This window comes from Chrysemys picta, chromosome 13 (genome assembly GCF_011386835.1).
Source record: "Chrysemys picta bellii isolate R12L10 chromosome 13, ASM1138683v2, whole genome shotgun sequence".
NCBI classification, from domain to species: domain Eukaryota; kingdom Metazoa; phylum Chordata; order Testudines; family Emydidae; genus Chrysemys; species Chrysemys picta.
In genome coordinates this window covers 37318225-37339688 of record NC_088803.1, presented here as the reverse complement: position 1 = coordinate 37339688, position 21464 = coordinate 37318225, and the positions used below count along the sequence as shown (strand labels likewise).

General features: G+C 43.0%; 1 protein-coding gene across 16 annotated transcripts in view; it reads right to left on the bottom strand.

Annotated features, from left to right (window-relative positions):
- Positions 1-21464, bottom strand: part of NCOA3 (nuclear receptor coactivator 3) — a 145485-nt gene that overhangs the window by 61105 nt on the left and 62916 nt on the right. The gene's annotated exons all lie outside the window — the stretch shown is intronic.

The following is a 21464-nucleotide window of genomic DNA, read 5'->3' as shown; positions in this document are numbered from 1 at the left end:
TACACACGTGATCTGTGTTAAATAGCCAACAAATTTTCAAGCTAGCTTTTAAACTTGTCCAAAAATAGCTTTCAGAAAAAACACTGCAAGAAATATATGTTCAAATGATAGGCATTCCATTTTCTGCATGTTATGTCACCAAAAGTCAGGATGTTCAAAAACATAATATCAAATAAATCTTTGAACTTTAGTTTAAGCTTTGTATCAATTAAATCTCAGAATTTATGCACAATTAGGGGCAATGGAACAGATGGGTGGGAGAGTAGTGCCCTTGCAATGGAAATATTCGGGGGATGCAAATCTATGTTTCTGCCCCGACTGCTCTCAGAGGCAAGAAGTGGGAGCCAGCTATATAGACAGAGACAAAAGCAGGACCCAGAGGAGGGACTGGATTTACTGCCATGGCACAGAAGATTGAGCCAGCCGCTAGGGAGCAAATAGGACTTCCAAACCTAGCCCAGTCCTACCATCCAGCCACCATGGGTCCCCAGAGGAGATACCAGGCTCAGGTAGGGGCAAAAGATCATTAGCCAACTGCTGTGATGGGGAGATAGGACAGCCATTCCTCATGAGGATGCATAGGTGCCAGCCACTTGCAGGATGCACAAAGTAATGGGCACCAGCTGCCCGATACTAGGAACTACCAATATGTCCCTTTCCAGCCTGAAGCTCCCCCACACTTCAAGTCTCAGTAGATATGGAGATTGGCATTTAAGCAACAGTTTGGTTGGTTGTTTTATTAAAAACAGAAACTGTTACAAATGTCAGGCTGAAAAGGCAGAAATGTTTTGTAATTAAAAATCTATATCTCAGGGATACTACTCCTGGGGGAATTCTGCGCCACTGCACACATGCAGAATTCACATCCCCCACAGATTTCCCCCCTCCCCCAAATACATAAAATACATTCGGCCAGGAAGGCACAGAGGTTACACCTTTCACCCACCCACAGGGGCTACTGTGGCACCAGAAGAGAGGGCAACTGTCTCAGCCTGCCGTGGACAGGGAAAAGGAGAGCTATGTTCCTCACAGCACCTCTCCCATGGGGCCAGGTAAAGAGGCACAGGATATAGGGTGGAGGGGGGGGGGAGAGGACACAGTGGGCACATGGGGGTCACAGACTGGGATTCAGAAGGGCTAGTGGAGGGACAGACTGGGGCAGGGGCTTGCTGGAAATGGGGGTGCATGGTGACAGGGCCACATGGGGATAGGGCAAGGAGGAGTGGCTGAGTTTGGGTGCAGGGCCACATGGGGACACAAGGAAGGGGAGGCGTGTAGGGACACTTGGACAGTGGCAGATGTCCCTGACTAAATGGGAGAGGCTAAGGGTCTGGTTGGGGGAGGCTCCCCAACTCCCTCCCCCCCACAAAGAAACCTTATTCCATACTTCTCCAACTCACACCCAACAACCCTCCAAGCTCACTCCGAGGCTCCTTCCCAGAATTATTGCCCTCTCCCTCAGCTCCTCCCTTACCCTTAACTCCCCCAAACCTTCACACTACTTCCGGGGGGTGCAGGAAATAGGTTTCTTTATTGTAGTTTAAATGAATTACTCAAAGTTCTGTATTAATATGCTTAGCAAGGAATCTATTTGTCAAAAAACATTTCCTGAATCTTTTTCATATTTGTATTATTCTGACAAATAAAAGATGCAGAATTTCAAAGTATAGTGTGCAGAATTTTTAATTTTTTGGCATAGAATTCTCCCAGGAATAGCATACCCACCATAGGCACCAACTCTGTGCCTGGAGCACCCATGGGAAAAAAATTAGTGGGTGCTTAGCACTTATCGGCAGCCACCAGCTCCCCTCTCCCCACTGGCTCCCATCTACTGGTGCCCCCCCCATCAACTCCTTCCCCACCCTCCCTGTGCCTCCTTCCTGCCTGCCACAATCAGCCATTCTGCGGCATGCAGGAGGTGCTGGGGGAGAGGGAGAGGAGTGCAGATGAAGCAAACTCAGGGGAGGGGGCAGAACTGGGCTGGAAGGGGTGGAGCAAGGGTGGGACCTTAAGGGAAGGGGTCAGGTGGGGGTGGCACCTGGGGTGGAGCAGGGGGTTGAGCACCCCCAGGGCCCAGAGAAAGCCGGCACCTGATATACTCACTATTTAAAAAAAGTGAGTCTCTTTAAATCAACATATAGGAAACCTAGCCTTTTTACAACAGTGACCCATATACCTTGGTCACAGCTTTGTCTCTCCATTCTACTTTTGCCATCAGTTCTCAAAAGCTGAGATCTAACTGATGAAGGCACATATCTCTTGCAACAGTTCAATCATCCCATGCAACCAGGACATCAGACTCATCACTTCCTCCTCCCCTCCCTAGTGCTTGAATAATCACATTATAAACATATATAGCAGGGGTCAGCAACCTTTCACAAGTGGTGTGCCGAGTCTTCATTTATTCATTCTAATTTAAGGTTTCACATGCCAGTAATACATGTTAACGTTTTTAGAAGGTCTCTTTCTATAAGTCTATAATATTTAACTAAACTATTGTTGTATGTAAAGTAAATAAGGTTTTTTAAATGTTTAAGAAGCGTCATTTAAAATTTAAACAAAACGCAGAGCCCCCCGGATCAGTGGCCAGGACCCGGGCAGTGTGAGCGCCACTGAAAATCAGCTTGCGTGCCATAGGTTGCCAACCCCTGATATATAGTGTTATCAGCTGGAAACGGTGGCAAACTCCAGCAAAGAGCTGTGTTTGTACAGAATACTCAAATCACCTATCCTGTGTGTCTCATTTCCCTATGTATAAAAGTAACCAATACTATTCCATGGTGTTCTGACACTAATATTGGTAAAGCTCTTTCATATTCTCAAATGAAATGCACAGGAGAAGTGCACAGTATTCTTACTTCCACCATATATAATTCTCCGCTGGGGATTCTGTAAATTTATCTTAAGGATTTAAATTTTGTTATTGTTGCTGATGTCTGGAGAAACCAATTTCACCCCAACTGCCTGAGCAAAGCAAGTCTCATACTCAACCCGATGGCATTTCTCTGTCTGTCTTTCTGTAATGTGATAACTTTTGAGCATCATATTTGATCAATTCCAAAATTTCAGGGAATATTCTAGGCATCAATGGACAGAATCCTATTAACTCTATTGAAAATTGTAAAACCTAGTTTCCACTGGTGTGAGAGGAGAATCAGGCATGCCCATTTGGTGCTGCAGGCATAGGAATGTTACTGTCTACACATATTGCAGGCAGCAGCTTAATAGTCTGCTCTCTCTCTCTCTCACTAGGTGTACAGTTTGGCTTACATAAGTAACAAAATAGTTTCTGAGCTTAACCTTGAAAAATTGCAGTCTCTAGAGAGTGATCCTGCACAAATACCTGCAAAACAACAACACAGGTGCTGCTAAAGGAAACTAACACAGTAGAAGGACTAGAAGCTAAGCTGTATGGTGAAAACAAATCTGCGCACAGGAAGAGGACTAGTCAATAGCACTTTTCGCACAATGACCAGCAAAGTGTATGAATAAGTGGCCAGGGCATAAATCACTGGAAGAGCTGCCTGCAGTAGTTTGTGTATTATTTCATAAATACACAGGCCTTTAGAAAATATAGTACCCATACCACAAACTACCAGGTGCCGGAAGACAGGATATGTAGCTTGCTCTAGTAGGCAATTTCTTTTGATTTTGTCTTGAGCTGTAACTATTCCTAAATCACAGGGTCTCACATGATTAAAAGTTGTTAATTTCAACGGGCCCAAACATTTAAGGGGACTATGTGTGATCCTAGATTCAATTACCAACCAAAACAAAATATAAAAAAAATGAAACAAATAATGACGAAAAGGAGCATCTTAGATGACAATTTAGGTTTAATGGCTATGTCCTGTAAAATTGCTAGAGGTTATAATCCATCCACAGAATCTCACTATACATGTTCTTTTTGGAAAAACTGAAAAGCCATTTGCACTTAAAAAGTTGGATAGCACACAGAGCTGAGCCTACATAAGCAACGAAGTGTGTGACCCTCAAGTATATTTTACATGCCACATTAGTTTTAACTGGAAAACCCAGTAGACATCCATAAAAGGGTATGTATGATACAGTTCAGGGCTGCTAAGGAAAGGCACACAAAATAGTTTCCAGTTTTTGTAGATGTCTGATCTTTCTACACTTAAATGGCCTGTCCGATGTGTGTGTAATTAAGAAACTGTTGATATTTGATATTAAAGGGTTTTTTTTTACATAGAAAATGTTTCAGAATACAAGAGTACTTTTTCTACTCACACATACACATGCATGTGTGACTATTTATTTTTTTCACCTTACTACAAAAATGTAATTACGTAGTAGTCAATTGATATATTTCTCTGAATTTCCACTAGTTCCTCTGTTATCTGAAATTTTCTCTTGAAAAATATCCATCTTGAAGAAGATACAGTGCCAAAATAAATGTTCCTGCCATAAATACCTGTATGTTTAAAGTGCAGTCTAAACTTTCTAAACCTTCTTGCTCTTTAAAGAGGTAGCATGAGGACATATCTTGTGTGTAAACTTTATGTACAGGATACCAAAACACCTAGAGATGCATCTTGGATAAAACAGAGAATGAGAAATAATGTCATAATATTCTGTATCATTAAAGTGTTTTCAGATCTATTTTATATAGTAAACACAATATTTCGATATTTACCTATCTTAAAATGAGAAAAACTACTGAAAATAAAAGGACTTTTTTTTTTTAACTCAAACTTTATGAGGCATTCTTGATATGTTGGTGGTATATTACTGGCACAGGTAGACAGAAAAACAAACAACCAGCCATCTTTTACTCTACAGGTTTAGTTAAAGTATTAAAGCTATACCTATCACTTTATCAACTGCACACTTCTGCTTCTACAGACTAAAAATTTATATTGCTATTGTTGTAGAGTCAAGCCTATCATAATTTGTATAGAACTGGTAGAATAATATATTTGTTTCCATTTATTTTGCCATATTTTTAATACATTTAATGAATAATGTTTAAAAAAAATCAGCTAGCTTTCCTCCTCTAGCTCAAGTAGAATACACTTAGGTTATTTGTGACCTAAATTCCTTTTTGTGTAGCCTACTGCAGCTTGTCTGAGAAGAGACTCAAAGGAGCAAGGGCCATAATAGCTTGAAGAGAGAAAAGAATTCAGAAGAGCATACACATCTGTGACATCTCAATATGAATGGAAACAATAGACACATCCCCCCCTCCCCATAACGCTATTATGGGAGTGGAGGGGCAAATCTTTTTTTGACTGCAATATGAAGGACATGGATAATGGTCTTGAATGCAGTTAGGAGGCGTGGTGAAGTGGCATTACAAAAACTGGTTTAATTTCTTGCTGAATATGATGGTGAATGAAGGGAAACTGTTAGATGAGAGCCAAGAGACATTAAGGACAAATACAGGAAGAGAGAAACAGGCAAAGAAGAGGAGAGAAGAAAAATGATCTTCACGGAGGGAAGAATCACCACAAGGTATGATGAACGCATTTTTTACAAAAGTGTTCAACTAAAAGAGCATATTCACGGAACACACAAAGCCTATCTTTTTAGATGGACCTCAATAAACACCATTGTCTAAGCAACAAGGAAGATAGAAAGGTAGAGTTCCTTATTTCACTCTTGCTGGAGTTCAGCAGATGCAGACAACAGATTAAAAGTTAGATATTTTGATTTAATTTTGCATTTGAAATTGCCATGTAAGGTCTCTCTACATGACCAGAAAAAGTGCTATTTAAAATTAGAGTTAGCTAATATGATTTGACTATATCTACATTAAATGTTAAGGGGCATTTCAAATCAAGTTAGCTGGTAATGGGGATTATTAATCATACATACAGAGTAAGAGACTGGCAAAGGTGTTAGTTCTCAAGAAAGCCAGTTACTGGTAATCTCAGCTAGAAGAAAAATGTCAAAGTGTGCTAGTGAAGAAATACAAAAATGACAGCAGAGTGCTAAGCCAGTTCAGTGACAGGAACAGACATCTGATACTCCACTGCAACAGAACTTTGGAACAAACCAGTTTTATTATTCTTCAAGAACAGATTTAGTAGGTCTGTCAACTCATATTTTGTAGAAAATGCCAACAAGTTAAGAATGGCCATGGTCAGACCAAAGGTCCATCCAGCCCAGTATCCTGTCTACTGACAGTGACCAATGCCAGGTGTCCCAGAAGGAGTGAACCTAACAGGTAATGATCAAGTGATTCTCTCCTGCCATCCATCTCCACCCTCTGACAAACAGAGGCTAGTGACACCATTTCTTACCCATCCTGGCTATTAGCCATTAATGGACTTAAGCTCCATGAATTCATCTAGTTCTCTTTTAAACCCTGTTATAGTCCTAGCCTTCACAACCTCCTCAGGCAAGTTCAGTCTTCCACTCACTTACCTCCTCCTCCATTTTAAAGTGTTTTGGAATTTTATTTTATTTTTTTAAAGGATGACCTGAATACATCCATGCTCCAAATTAAGTCTTCTGTCCAAGGAGGGCAGGGTCTGGCTACTTTCTTTTTTCACAGACCTACACGAAGTCCTGACTATTGTTCTTGCATCCCAAATTGCAGATACCCCAGCTGTCTTTACCAACTTGAATTGGGGCTTGCTGACTCTCCCATGGCATTAATATTTCCTGCAGCAGAAGTAATACACAGAATTCTAAGGTGGCAGTGCTGCCTCCTCCCGCAGGCGCAAGTCTGTAAATGAAGCAAATCTTTGCCATATTGTTCTCCTTTCTCCTATAGTTTCTTTATTGCTCACTACAGAAACCAGCATAAGAACAAAGTTGTGGGAAAAGAGGATACTGGGAAAAGAGAGAAGACTGAAGGTCTGCTCCCCATAACCACCCTCTTTGGATGCTATGCTATACATCACCCTCATCTTCTTGATAAATTGACAAGTATGAGTAAGAATGGTTCGGTTTCCAATGACAAATAAACTAACCTTGCCTCCATCTGACAATAGGGCAAAAATTTAGACCATTCTTATTGTGCCCATGCTGTACGCAGTGGAAACTAATTCTAGCATGATAAGATTGAAATACTCACTGTACAAATGTGACTCAATTTCAAATAAGTATTTCATAGGCAAATACTAAATCAATCTCCCCTTCACTGTCAACATATACATCATAGTGTTACTAGGGACATTCAAAGCTAGATCTCTCAACAGAAATGTGAAAATTGGTGTGGGAGACATACCAGAGATGTTTCTGATATCTTCCATAGCACATCTTTTTTCATACTTTTTTTCTTCTTCATTTTTTTTGGGGGGGGGGGGGGGGGGAGAAAATACAAGTTGCCTGAAATCCATGTTTCTGTCATGAACCAAATAAATCCTTGGTATAACTGCACTGAAGTCAGTCAAGCTACATCAGGGATGAATTTGCCCAATTGTTCATATACATGGTATATAATGAAGGTAATCTTAAAAGAATGTAATTATTTCAATTACACAATTTAATATCAGCATAAAGTTCAGACTAAACTAATTTCATTTAAACACTGTAGTTTGTGCATTTTGATTAATCAGATTTACTGAAGTGACACCTCGCTATAATAACAACAACAACGACAGATTTAAAACAGTCAATTGACTCCATGAATACATTAAAAGGAAACAAAGACAATACCTGCTCAGCATACAACTTTATCTTCACAGTTTGTTCTTCTCATCCAAACAACAAACAGCGTTATGGTGGAGAGGGAGAAAATTAAACTGTCAGAGATTTTTGCCTTAGCAGAATCCGTAGGGTCGGCTTTGGTGCCCCCTTCAGTGCCGCGCTCATGCGTCGGTATATTAGGTGCTGCCGGCCCTATGCCCTCTCAGTTCCTTCTTGCTAGCAACTCTGACAGAGGGGCAAGAGGGTGGGTAATGGAATGGACATGAACAACATATCTCAAAGAACAAGAGTTATGAAAAGGTAAGTAGCCGTTTTTTCTTCGAATGCTTGCTCGTGTTGATTCTATTCTAGGTGACTCAAGCAGTATCCTCTGAGGTGGGCTCAGAGTTAACCGTCTTCTGGCTCATAACACTTCTCTGCTACAGCCAGCATCATCCTGGGCCTGCTGGATAAGCGCATAATAGGACTGAAGGTATGGACGAATGACCAGGTGGCCGCCCTACAGATGTCCTGGATCAGCACTTGGGCTAAGAAAGCTGCTGAAGAGGCTTGCGCCCTGGTTCAATGGGTGGTTACGATTGCCTGAGGTGGCACCTCTGCCTGATCTTAGCAGCAGCGAATGTAGGCAGTGATCCAAGAAGAAAATTATTTGAGCAGACACTGGACAACCACTGAGGAATAGCTCAGTGGTTTGAGCACTGGCCTGCTAAACCCAGGGTTGTGAGTTCAATCCTTGAGGGGCCATTTAGGGATCTGGGGCAAAAAATCAGTACTTGGTCCTGCTAGTGAAGGCAGGGGGCTGGACTCAATGACCTTTCAGGGTCCCTTCCAGCTCTATGAGATAGGATGAAAGGTTATAATAAATAATAATATATGGAGATATACCTGGCAGCCACCGCGATGAACAATTGTGTTGACTTACGGAATGGCTTTGTCCTTTCCATGTAGAAGGAAAGTGCCCTTCTGATGTCTAGGGAATGCAGCTGATGCTCCTCCTGTGACTTACATAGCTTTAGAAAAAAAGACAGGTAAATGTGTGTCTTGGCCCATATGAAACTGAGACCATCTTGGGCAGGAAGGCCGGGTGTGGCTGCAGCTTGACCTTGTCCTGGTCCTTGTATAGGGCGGTTCTGAGGTAAGCGCCCTAATCTCAGAGACCCTGCAAACTGAAGTTATTGCAACCAAGAACATGATCTTCCAGGAAAGGAGGAAGACGGAGCAGAAAGCCAGAGGCTCAAAGGGGATCCCGTGAGTCGGGACAACACAAGATTCAGGTCCCACGGAGGGACAGGGTCCCTGATGTGCTGTTAGAGGTGCTCGAGGCCCTTGAGAAACCTGTTAGTCATCTCTTGGGTGAAAACCAACCTGCCCTTGGTTGGTTTCGGAAAGCCGAAACAGCAGTCAAATGGACCTTACTAGATGAAAGGGACAGGCCTTGGAGCTTAAGATGCAGAAGGTAGTCCAGGATCAACTGCAACAAGAGCCGCTCAGGTCGAACCGCTTCCATTTGTTCAGGTAGGTTGCCCTGGTGGAGGGTTTTCTCCTGCCCAACAGAATCTGTTGGACGTTGACCAAGCAATCCTGCTCCTTCGCGTGCAACCATGCAGCAGCCACCAAGCCATAAGGTGCAGCCTTGCCAGGTTCGGGTGCAGCAGACTGCCGTGGTTTTGGGACAGCAGGTCCGGCCGGAGCGGTAGCTGTAATGGAGCAGCCACCGAGAGGTCCAGCAGTGTGCCGAACCATTGTTGGTGCAGGCAGCCGGCGCTATGAGGATCACCTTCGTCCTTGTCCTGCTTGATCTTCATGAGGATGCTGTGGATCAACGGAACTGGAGGGAACGCATACATCAGAGCCCCCGACCACTGGAGTAGGAAAGCATCCGACAGGGAGCCTCTGTTAAGCCCCCGAATGGAGCAGAAAATGTGGCACTTCCTTTTCTGCCTGGACCACGAACAGGTCCACCTGGGGAGTCCCCCACCTTTGGAAGATGATGCTGACCACCTCCAGATAGAGGGACCACTAGTGGTGAGTCGAGAAGATCCTGCGGAGGCAATCTGCCAAAGCATCACTGGCCCTAGGGAGGTGTGCAGCTATGAGATGGATGTCGTGTTGTACGCAGAAGTCCCATAGCTGGAGGGCTTCTTGGTAAAGGGCAGACGATCTGGCTCTGCCTTGTTTGTTCATATAGAACAATCGCCACTGTACTGTCTGTCAGGACCTGGACCGCACTGCTTTTTATGTGAGAAAGGAAGGCGTGGCAGGCCAGGCAAACCACTCTGAGCTCCCTGATGCGTAGGGAGCAAATAGACACTCAACTAATGACCTTGCGTGCTGAGATCACCCAGGTGGACTCCCCACCCCAGGTCCGAAGCATCGGAAATGAGGCCAAACAACGGGAGTGGAGCTGTGAATGGAACTCCCTTCAACACCGACGCAGGATTTTTCCACCAGGCAAGTGACACGAGGACGTCGTCCAGGATCTTGACTACACAGCTCATGCTGTGTCTCTTTGGGATGTAGACTGACGCCAGCCACGCTTGTAGCGGCCTGAGTTGGAGTTGCGTGTGCTGGACCATGTAAGTACAGGCTGCCATGTGGTCCATGAACCGTGAGAGCAGTGGTGAGAGGGTGGGCTTGCATGCACAAGAGAAGGTCCGCCATGGCTCGGAACTGGGTCTCGGGGAGAAAGGCCCTGACCTGAGTAGAGTCAAGGACTGCTCCAATGAACTCTATGTGCTGCGCTGAAGCTAAGGTTGACTTTTTCTCGTTTATTTTATTACCAGCCCCAGGTCGTGGCAGATGGAGTAAACCATACCCGATTCCGGGATCAGCCTTTTATTAACCAAATGTCGAGTTATGGATAAATTTGTACACCTCGGTGCCTCGGGTAAGCAGCCACTGGCGCGATGCACTTTGCGAACACTTTCACAGCTGACAAGAGACCGAAGGGCAGCACCGAGAACTGAAAATGATGGTGGTCCAACATAAAACGGAGGAAACGCCTATGCCCAAGGCAAATGGAAATATGTGTCCTTAAAGTCGAGGGCGCTGTACCAGTGTCCTGGATCCAGGGAGAGGATAATGGAGGCCAGGGAGACCATGCAAAATTTCAACTCCTTGAGAGACTTGTTTAGGTGGTGCAGGTCCAGAATGGGTCTGAGCCTTTCCTTTGCTTTTGAGATTAGGAAGTAGCGGGAGTAGAACTCTTTCCCTTTTATGTCCCAAGGGACCTCCTCCACTGCCCTCAGGTGCAGAATGTTCTCGACCTCTTGAAAGAGGAGTTGCTTGTGAGAAGGGTCCCTAAAGAGGGACAGGGAAGGGAGTTGGGTGGGAGGGTCGGCCAAGGTGTAGCCTAAAGATACTATGTCAAGCACCCAACAGTCTGAGGTCAGCCACGACCAGGGTGACCGGAAGGGGCGCAGGCAGTTGAGGAAAGAGTAGGAGGGTGGATCCTGAGATGTGAACAGGGTGCCATTCTAGGGCACACTCGCAAAATGCCTGCTTTTGGCTTCCTTGGCTTCTGGAAGAACCAGATGGGCAGAGGAACAGGAAGACAAAGGGCACTGCCGCTTAAACCCCTTGTCTTTGTCCTTTTTCCTGTAGGTGCTTGTTCAGGGGACGCCCCAGGAACTCAGCTGAGGAGGTGGAGGAATGGAACACTTCCTACCCTGCTGAGGAGTGTGCAGGCCCAAGGAAAGGGGGGTGGCACGGGACTCTCTAAGGCGGTGGAGCCATGCATCAGTAAGCTCAGGGAAGAGCCCTGTTCCCTCAAATGGGAGATCTTGCAGACTGGTTTGCATCGCTGGGGACAGCCAGGAGCTGCATCCCATGACCAGCGTAGAGGCGACTACCCTGGCTGCCGAGTCTGTAGCATCCCAGGCCATTTGGAGGGCACCTCTCGCTACCACTCTGCCTTCCTCTATTAAGGTGGCGAATTCTTGGGCTCGGTTCTGTGGAATGGCCTCCTTGAACTTGCTGATGGAGTTCCACAGGTTGAAGTTGTACCTGCCTAGTAGGACCTGATGGTTAGACACCCAAAATTGCAGGCTGGATGTCAAATAAATTTTCCTGCTAAACAAGTCCAGCCTCTTGGTGTCTATTTTTTGGTGTGCCACTTGGCTGACCCTGCCTGTCCCTTTCATTGATGGCAGACACGGCCAAGGATTCTGCTGGAGTGTGAGTGTACAGGTATTCAAATCCCTTTGCAGGGACGTAGTACTTCTTTTCCACCTTCTTGGAGGTAGGCGCAGTGGAAGAGGGGGTCTGCCATACTCATTTGGCAATTTTAAGGACCCCTGCTTGGAGTGCACCAAAGTTGTTGGATCTGCTGGGTCTGTGGAGAGAGGAGGCTGTGCAGTGCCAGCTCCACTCCAGCTGAAGGAACTTCGATACCTATGGTGAGATCACTTGTGGCATGTTGGATAAGGGCTAAGAACAAGACATGCAGCAATGCCGTGCGAAGATAAAGGAGCTGAGGCAAGCGTACCAGAAGGCAAGGTGCTGCAGCAATGACCTGCCACTTCTATATAAGGAGCTGGACACCATCCTGGGTGGCAACCCCACCTCCACAAGCCCATGGATACTTCGCGGGGGGGGGGAGGGGGGGGTGAGTGGGAAGGAGGAGCGTGGGCTGGAGCCAGCAGACTCAACACCAAGGATGAATTAGTGGAGCTGGACGATGAGGTGGGACAGGCAACAGGGTCATCAGTACCATGACGAGCCAGGACCCTTTCTCCACCCCGGAGGGTTTCAGCCAGTCCCAAAACTCAGTCTCTGGTGCATATGATGCAGGAGAAGGGTGCTCTGGGAAGTGCTCGTTTTGAGTAGATACTGCTCGGTTACATGAGGTAGAGCTGTCCTTTGCTTTGTTATATGCCAGAGGCGGATTGAGGGATAGAAACATACAAAGACTAGCTGTGTTTGCATCTGCATCACATTCTCCTGTGTAGCTATGCAGTGGGGGCCCTGCTGAACAGTGTGTTAATGCAAATAGAGATTTCATGGGAATCCTTCAGAGAGATCTCTAGGAAGCCTTCCTAGAGGAATTCAATCCTCTGCCGAAGGTTCCTTAGCAGAGCTGCTTTGTTCCTTCCCCCATTGTAGGAAACTTTCCCGTGCCAACTGGCAATCATTTGTGCAGGAACCAAAGCAGCACACAGGTGAGCAGCATAGGGACTGGGAATGAAACTGCATGCATGCAGGAGATGCACTCTTGCATACCCTCAGGAGTGAGGTATCCGCTTCAATGAATCCTGCCTCTGGAAAACAGTGGCGGAATTTACAATATTGTCCCTATATGCTCGCAGTGATCCCCTTAAAAAAAAAAAAAATCACCAAGAGCCTTTACCCCATCCTGAACACCACCCTTCACCCCAATTTACCATGTTTAGGGCATTCACCGAGCTGTGTGCTTGCCAAGAGACAGTGAAAAAGAGGTGTATATTACTATTATTTGATGATGTTAGTGCACTAACAATCATGCATCTGTTTATTGTTTCCTGTGCTTCTGCAGATGTGGCCTTCAGGGGATCTCCCTAAATGTGCAACACCTCCACCAGATAAGGAAGCTACTGAGGAGGAGCAAGGAGAACATGTTTTAGGAGTTGCTCCAATCCTCTAATGCTGCAAGAGCACAGAGCGTAGAGAAAGACACTTAATGAACATTTAAAAATAGATAGGCATGAGAGGAATAAGGGCCAGGAGTGGATGATAAAAGTGATGGAGGAGCAAATGGAGATGCTGAAGTCTCTAATCGCGTTGCAGGCATAACACATGCATGCTTGCCCCTGCTGCAGCCCATGCAGAACTGCTTGCCATCTCTTCTCCAAACTTCTCCCACACATTTCTTGCATCTTCCAGGCCCGTCGCAGTGCCCCATTCACTCCACCACTTTGCAAATGAGAGCTGGAGTTACACACAGCTATGAGCCTCCATCAGGAGAGTGCCCTTCTCAGTGTTCTGTTCCTTTCAATAATGCATTTTCTGTGTGTTGTTTGTTGCTATTTAATAAACAAATACTCTCTGAAACATAATCTTTATTGGTCTCCTATACACTGTGGTTGCTGCTGGAGTTTATACACAGTGGCAACTGGCATATTTACAGACTACTGTATTGGTGTATCTTCCCATGGGGACATTGTTATTTGGAATAACTGGCTTTTTTTTTTTTTTTTAATCTTATGATGCTTTGGAAGCAGTTTAAGTTAAACTAAAAAAAGATCAATGTTATTCCAAACAAGATCATCCACATGGGGAGCTATACTGGTATAACTACAGCAATATAATTATACTAGTATGGTAGGCAAGCCTTAAGAAACACTTTTTCAATAGTCCAGCAAATGCCTTCAACTGAGGGAACAGTAAATAGAATTTGCCAGATTTTCAAAATATTCCTTGTGCCAATCAGCATCACCTCCATCACAGCTGGACAATCTTATCACAACCAACTGGCTTTTATCTCAGGAACTCTTCAAACTGGAGAAGTTACCTACGATTATGCAACCAATTAATGAGAAAAACTGTTGCAAACAAAATAGCCGTGAAAGCCAAATGACACCAGATAATTTTTTTAAATGTTTCCGTGACACTGTAAAATGAGTTTTGTATACAATTATTGAAGCAGTAGTATGGCATAGCAATAGGTTTCATTACAGCATACTAGCTTAACTGTGCTCTGTGCTATATAATTTGTTGCTTGGTGCCAATGATCTGTGTTGAAAAAAGGGTAGCATGGTGAGCCCTTTTACTTCTGTATAATGCTTCTCTATACAGTGGTTCATAAGGCTCTATTCATTATCCAGCATTTAAGTTTTAGACAATATGGCTTACAGGCACTTTAAAAAAAAAGGGGGGGAGGGAAGGAATTATGACTAGTTTTATGGGTAGAATTATACATTGCTTACAAAATAAATGTTGTAAGAGTTTTGTATATATGCTCACATTAACAGGGTAATATGTTCAAAATGTAGTCAGATGGTAAGGTTCTTGCCAGATCTTCACTTCAGGGACTTGAATGTTTGTTTGCAAAGCACCACGAGCAGTACTTCAGCATTACCATACAGAATGTGAAATTCAAATATCTTCATTACAATATGTAGCACAAGATTGAATTATTTCAGCATTTCTGAACTGAAGACAATCACAAATAATTATTGTCCTCAGTAGTTTATTCTTGCGGATTCTTCTAGGACCAAAAAACACTACCCACTTTAGCATCAAGGTAGTTAACAGCAGATGTCTGTCTTGTGTATTGCTTTGGTTATTTATGACTCAGTAATGTAACCCAGTCATAAGCAAGGCAGACCAAGAAACACAAATTGGATCGGTAGACTTCATTTCATTGCAATGAAGGGTCTTGTTCAACTTTGATACTGAACCCTAATTTGCCAATTCAAAGAGAAACCACCATGAATTCAGGCAGAAATTTCCTAAGTTACTACATTAAAAAAGATACTAAAGTGCTTGAAGTTTTTTTGTTTGTCTGTGTTTTATATATGAGCCCAGTAGCTACTCAGAGGAGGAAAACAGCAAATAGACACAGGATGAACACACAATAATGTAATGTGATAAGGGGGGAAAAAGTTAAAGTTAAACCAGACACATTTGCCCGTCACTCTGCCAGTGTTCCATATACAGTACAGTAGACAATTGATTGGCATACCAATTATTAAATAAACAACTAAACTGAAGACATCTTTATGGGCCTTCTGAATGAACTGTAATGCACAGACTTTTCACAGATCATTAAAAAGGACAGTATTGCCCCAAATATTCTAATCACTTTCCTTCCCCATTCCTTTTCCATTTCACAAAGTAGACCCTTTTTAGAACACAATACAGCACAACTTGTCTGTGAGACCAAACTTAGCAAGACATCAAGCTACAGTTTTAAGTGCCTTCGAGCTGCTATGTATGTAATGTTAAAAAATATATATATAAACTTCTGCTCTTAATTCAACATTTTCAAAATATGTAAAACATAAGAACACTAGAGCGGCCATACTGGGTCAGACCAAAGGTCCACCTATCCCAGTATCCTGTCTTCCAACAGTGGCTAATGACAGGTACCCCAGAGGGAATGAACAGTACAGATAATCATCAAGTGATCAATCCCCTATCACCAATTCCCAGCTTCTGGCAAACGGAGGCTAGGGACACCATCCCTGCCTACCCTGGCTAACAGCCATTGATGGACCTATCCTTCATGAACTTATCTAGTTCTTTTTTGAAACCTGTGATAGTCTTGGCCTTCACACCATCCTCTGGCAAAAGAGTTCCACAGACTGACCAACATACTAAATCAGGATAATAATTTCAGTTTGCAAAGCTGCTAAAACAAAACAAACATATATGCATAGTAATATGACTTTCCCCATGCAAATAATTTGTTTTATCCTGTTAAATACAATTTTAGAGTGATAATCCTGTTTGTTTCTATTCAGACAAAACAGCATGGGTTGCACGAACAAAACATCATTAAAACTCTATGAGATAACAAAATGAAATTAGTTCAGGGGAAACTTTCACTGGATATTTACGAAGGAAAAACTGGAATGCTAAACGAACCATGAACACTTTTTAAATGCTTAATTTTATGTACATGCACACACTTCCCAGTCACTCAGATCAGGCTAGCATCTATGAAAATGGAGTTGGGAAGAATCCCAGAGATGATCCCTTCAGAGTTTGACCTGTTCATCCATCAGATCAGAAATGTTTTTTATTGTAGAGGGAATTGAGATACTCTCTAGAACAGGGGTGGGCAAACATCTGGCCCGCAAGCTGATTAAATCCGGCCCTTGAGTTCCCGCTGGGGAGCGAGATCTGGGGCTTACCCCCCCCTCCCACACTCCAACTGGGGAGCGGGGGCGGGGGCCTCTCTACGTAGGCATGCTGCAGCTCCTGGAAGCAGTGGCATGTCCCCCCTCCGGCTCCTATGTTTAGGGGCAGCCAGAGGGTTCTGCACTCTGCCCATCTGCAGGCGCCACCTCCGCAGCTCCCATTGGCCAGGAACTGCAGTCAAACTGATCCCCCTCCTGCACCCCAAACCCCTCATCCCCAGCCCCACTCCAGAACCTGTACCCCCAGCCGAAGCCCTCCCCCCACCACATCCTGAACTCTGTTCTGGCCCCACCCCAGAACCCACACCCCCAACCAGAGCCCTCACCCCCTCCTGAACCCCAACCCCAATTTCGTGAGCATTCATGGCCCACCATACAATTTCCATACCCAGATGTGGACCTCGGGCTAAAAAGTTTGCCCACCCCTGCTCTAGAAAGATGAAAGGAAGGTTGTAGACACTGCTGGAGAGCCTGGAAAAGGCATTGGGCCCAAGGCACCAGATTCTGGCAGTAAACCAAATTTCCTAAAGGGGACATGCAGCACTTGATGGTCATGGTTTTGTTGGGCTGGCAGGTCTGGAACAGAGAGTGGATCTTTTACATCTTTTAAGAACAAATAAGTTTTCCTAGCTTTCTGTCCATGACCACTCCAAGATGCAGAAGCTCCGAGATAGAGGTCAGGGAACTCTTGTTCTGATCTATCACCAGACCCAATGCCTTTAAAAAGCAATTTGCACAAGTAGCTTCCTGAAATGATTGGACCCAGATGAGTCAGTCTTTCAAAAATAGATATGTAGAACAGGGATTGGCAACTTTTGGCACCCTGGCGGGCCGGGCCGGTTTGTTTACCTGCCGTGTCCACAGGTTCGGCCGATCGCGGCTCCCACTGGCCAGGGTTTGCTGCTCCAGGCCAATGGGGGCTGCGAGAAGCCGTAGCCAGCACATCCCTCCGCCCATGCTGCGTGCCGAAGGTTGCCGATCCCTGCAGTAGAACTTGAGTTCCAAACACCTCGGGAATGAAGGTTATTCGTAACTCTGAACAAAACACTATTGGTTTTCTTTCAAAGTTTACAACTGAACATTGACTTAATATAGCTTTGAAACTTTACTATGCAGAAGAAAAATGCTGTTTTTAAACCATCAATTCAAATTAACAAGCACAGAAACAGGTTTCCTTATCTCGTCAATTTTTTTTTTAAACTTTCACTTTTTTTGATAGTTTACATTTAACATAGTACTGTATTGTCTCTTTTTATTTTAATTTTTTTTAAACCCTCCTTTCTCTGCTGCTGCCTGATTGTGTACTTCCAGTTCCAAATGAGGTGTGTGGTTGACTGGTCAACTCATAACTCTGGTGTTTGGAATTCTGAGGTTGTGCTGTAGGAGATAATCTACCTGAGGGCAGCTGCAATCATAATCACAATTTTAGCTGAGGCCAACCCCAAACTGTTGTGAAAATGCAGTCAAAGTACAGAAATCTCTTATGGGTAGGAGTCAATGTAAATAAGAGTCTCTGAGATTAATAGATGCTAGAAAATCTCTTCTGACTGCTGTCAAAGTGGAGCAAAGAAATTATGTCTTTACTCTGATTTTTCCATGAAGACCACAAAATCTCTCTTTGTCTGGGAAGCGTGGAACAATGACTCTGAACTTGAGCGAGTGTGAAAGAGTGTTGCAGCTATGTTGGATGTCTCCTGTTCTGTCAAAACTGTGGGGGAGAGAGAGGAGTAACAAGGGATGGAATTCTATGCAATGGCCAGTTCAGACTATGGCTGTGCCTTCACTAGAAAAACAGGTATGTTTTCTTGAGTCAAGGCAAAATCCTAGTGACAATAAGGCAGTTTTCATACAAGTTAAAGGTTGAGTTAAAGACTAGGGTCCCGCAGATCTATGAAGCTGTTGAAAGGGAGACAGGTATTGTAAAATGGTGACTCCCCTGTACAGTCTTCAGCAACTTCCACAATGAGTGGTTCTGAAGACTCTTTCTCAGGGAAGTTCTTCTTTGGGCTGAAGGTGACCTAAGGCTATGCTAGCCTGCAGCAATGGAGAAAAAGCCTGGCATTTGATCTGCTACCAGAGACCACTGCTGTCTGTTGGACCTAGGCTAGTGTCCTGGCAGGAGCAGAAGAAACCCACCACAGTGCACAACAGGTTTCCTTTGATCTTCAGTGAGGCAGAAGAGCTGGGGAGCCAAAGGGAACGAGGGAGATTGCCAAAAGTGTAGATTTTCCATTTACAAGCATGCCTGGTTTGAAAAGGAAGACCTGCCTATTGACTGTGTACCTTGTGATGCTGGGAGATCAGGTGCCAGCTCATGCTGAAGCCCCACGCCAATTCATTTGTGTATTAGTATAGATCAAAGTGATTGTTAAATATACAAGAGTGTATTTGGTGTTTAAACTTCATGAAAACTAATGGGATGTTATGTGCATTGTTTTCATTTATCTGCATCCTGTTATAATGTACTAGTAAACATTTATGTTGTGTATACTCCTGTATCTAAATAACTCAAAGGAGAAAAGTCTTGTAGAATGCAAATGAAGAACTCTAACAGAAAAGATCTATATTCAAAGCAAATGGTCATTTTGTGTGATGATCAGAGGTCAAAGACTCAAAATGCATTCCTCACTCTGTCATCAAAGAAAAACCTCATGTGGGTAGTGACCCTGTCAGCTTGTTTTCAGTCAGAAGCAGCTATGGTGCGAGCAGGTCTTCAATTTTAGATGAACTATACTTTATTAGATGACAGCTAAAAATATATTAAATAAATCCTTTCCTACTATTGCTCTTCCATGTAGCCAATTACTGGAGTTGCTTGAAATAAAAGTTATACAAGATCTCAGACAAGAAGAGGTGATTTTACGTGACTGCAAATAGTGAAGTAGATGTCCATCAGGGAATCTTTGTATTCAAAAGTGATCCATACTGAAAAAAAGTTTGACATACACTGGCTTAATGGCATAAAACGCCTCATAGATTTAAGAAGTAATTCTCTTTTGTGAAATTCTGAATAGTTAGTACACAAAATATAAAAAGTTCTTAGTTTGGTTCTAACTTTGGTTTTTAATTGTAAAAGGGCAGTTTGCATCATAAGCACATTAATGACAGAAAAGAGGTAAACAATAGAAGGGGGAGATTTAGGATTAAAAAGCAACAAATGGGAGAACAAAATAAGCGTCAGGTTAATATCCTCAGGTCATCTTATATTCAGCATTCAGGCCTCAATACTTATATGAATGTTGATGTGGTTGGTAAAGTTGCAGGAGAATTTTTACGTGATTGCTAGGTGCTCAAGGAATTTTAAAGTTATCTCATGGTGCTTTTAAATAAATAAACCAATCTTCTACATTTAATTATTTGACTTTTCATTTTTAGTAAAGCCCTACAAAAAGCTTTACATCGTCCCATATGTTGTCCTTACTAACCTCACAATCATTCATTTAGCCTGTGCTTTAAATGGAACTGAAACTTTTTGTTTGTTTGGTACACTGCAACAACTTACATTTGCATCTTATTATACTAAAATCAAACACTAAAGTTTTGGGTTTTTTTCAGCAACAGTTGCTGCTTTCCTTAGAAGGAGCAGAGAAACACCACTTATACTGTTTAGCCACGGCCAGCATTTGAAAAACTGTATCACACTGATCACAACTGTACTTCTCTGATTTATCTTTACCAATCACCTAGAGCTTCCAGTTACCTTGCATCAAGTCAGTGTGCTCTGCATATCAATACATTGAGTTACTGCAGTAATAGGAAACTGCTACCCTAAAAACCAGTCAAGTTACAATGAAGTAATTACTTCTGCCAGATAATTTTAAGGGAAACGTTCGGCAAGAGCAAACACATAATTTCTACTATTATAATAAAATCAAATTGGTGATTGGGGATTTTTATTTCACATATGTAGTGTTGGCCTTTTACCGATAAAATAGGAAATAAATTACAGTCAAATTTCTGAAACAGTATCAGACATTCAACATATTTCAGTTATTGCACAGGTATGCTGTGTACTGTGAGAACTTATTAAAACAAAAACAAACATTTGCTATGGAAGAGATTTTTTTAAAACCTTTAAATGTAAAGAGCAACACGAAACATTTAATGTCAGTTTACATAAAATTAATACTGTGCACAAGTTTGATGCATGAGGCTCATTAAAGTTTTATACTTTAGTCCCTTGTGTTAATGAGCCAATATACTTCAGAACAAAATGTTCAAAGCTTAGACACATATGTTGAACATGTGTGCACACACAGATTTTGAAAGCTGCTTAAAAATGTGAAAATGAGTAAAGCGCCCGTTATGCTTGATAAATGTCAGCTGTCATGCAACGTAGCCCAATACACACTATTTTTCACAAACCGCAGCCCCAGAAAAGGCAATTTTGATTTCACCAGCTGTATGCAATACATTATACATGGCAATATCTACCCAAGGTCAAGAGTTTAGAGGTTTTCAAATTTTAACTTCTAAATGGTCAAAGCTACAATGTTAGAATCAGATGCAGTAAAATGTTACTCCTGGGAGTAATCCCACTGAAGTCAATGGGACTATTCTGGAGAATAAGGGTTTACAAAATCTGGTCCTTAATTAAATATTACATCCTAGAAATATACTCTGCTACATAAAAGGACCCATTCAATTTGAAATCCAGTCAACTAAAAGACAGAAAGAAAGAAAGAAACAAACAAGAGATACGCTAAACTTGCCCTTTATTTCCCCTGCCAATTTCTGTGGTTTTTATAGTTATATTTTTACACACGTGCACACCATGCTCTTCCCTTTTGATAAGTAGGGGAAATAGTGACTATTTGGAGGGAAAAATGTTAACTTGACTATTCAAAAAAGCCCAAGTAAATAAATCAAAAAATATTCTCTCTCCTCCTAGGACATTTATTTATAGCAATCTTAGGTAAAATGTTTTTAGATATGGCACTATATTCTACACTTGGGCAGGTAAAAATTCCCACTGTAGTAAACCACTAATTGCAAACCTCTGAT